Genomic DNA, 1,447 nt, shown 5'->3' on the forward strand with positions numbered 1-1,447 from the left:
GTGCCCCCCGGAGCGGACGAGGGCGCATGGGCCGGGTTCTTGCCGGGGGCACTGGTGGTCAGCCCTGCCAGTGCAGACCTCCGTTTGGGGACAGCCCTGTCCTGGCTGCAGTCCTGCCCCCCCGAGCCCGGAATTCAGGCCTCATTTCGGCTCCTGCTTCTTGGATTGTTCAATCCTTGTGTCGACGCCTCAGAGCTGCAGGCGGGCGGTTCCGCTCACAACTCCATGTTCTGTGTGTGCGTTTGCGTGTGGGTGTGTATTTGTGTGTGTGTGCACATTCGTGTAACGCGTGTGTTCAGATGGTGTGTGTGTATGTTCATGTGATGTGTGTGTATGAGTGTGTCTGTGTATGTGTGTACATTCGTGTGACGTGGGTTTCGCATGGTGTGGGTGTGTACGCATGTATGTTCATGTGACGTGTGTGTGCGCACATGTCCCGTGTTCCCTGCCCCAGAGCCCGAGCCGAGGCTCCCCCTGACTGGGGCGGTTCCGCGGAGGAACAGGCTGGAGGGGCTTAGCTTAGCCATTGCTCGGCCACAGAGCTCCTGCCTGCGGGGCGGGCGGTGCTGCAGCTTCTCTGGGGGTCAGAGCCTGGCTCCTCAGCCCGGGCGCAGGGGGCCCGGCCCCAGCGGTCCTCGGAGCCCTGCCTCCCCGGAGCGCTGGTCCCTCAGACCCGCCTCCTGCCCGCCTTCTTCCTCTCAACTTTGTCCTCCCTCCCTCCGTCCCCCCTTCCTGGCGAGCAGATTGCAATCCAAACCTGTTGTTAACTTCTCCCCTGCAGTTGTCCGTCAGCCCTTCCAAGTTAAATATTACTCACGGGGACGAGGGCCCGCTGGGCAGCGCTGGGCCTGGGGGCGGGCCGGCCCGTGGAGGGGCTGGGTGGGGGCCAATGCCAGGCCGCGGCCGTGGAGCCCTGCCTGCGGCGTCTGTGAGGCCGCTGGGTGCGGGGCTGGGCAGCAGGGTGGGCAGCCTGCCCCTATGCCCAGGTCCCGCCAGCCTCTGGCCCCGCCCTTTGAGGTCGCCTGTTTACTTAAGCCCCACGCTGCGGCCGGAGTGGGCAGGACGGTGGGCAGCGGGTCCCTGGGCAGGGCAGGGAGGGGACGCCCAGGGGCCAAAGAGGGGCTTGGGCTAGGCCACGCGCGGGCCCTCCCCTCGGCCGGTCACTCCAGCTGAGTGCCAGGCTGGAGGCAGGACGGGGAACAAAATGTTCAGAAAAATAGCCTCATCTGTTTCAAATCGATCCCTCTGGTTGGCCCTCAGTTTTCCCAGCCTGGAAGGGAAGGCATGGGGTGCCGTTTGCTGCGCCTCCCCTCCCCCTCCGAGAGGCCCTCACTGCCCACCAGCCATGGCCTAGGGCATCAGGGGCCTCCTGGGTTCAGAGCAGAGTCCCCCAAGCCCCCATCCCCCAGGGGGAACGAAGCTAGGGGAGGACAGAGGCTCTGAGTCT

Source organism: Pteropus vampyrus, unplaced genomic scaffold (genome assembly GCF_000151845.1).
Source record: "Pteropus vampyrus isolate Shadow unplaced genomic scaffold, Pvam_2.0 Scaffold309, whole genome shotgun sequence".
Classification (NCBI taxonomy): domain Eukaryota; kingdom Metazoa; phylum Chordata; class Mammalia; order Chiroptera; family Pteropodidae; genus Pteropus; species Pteropus vampyrus.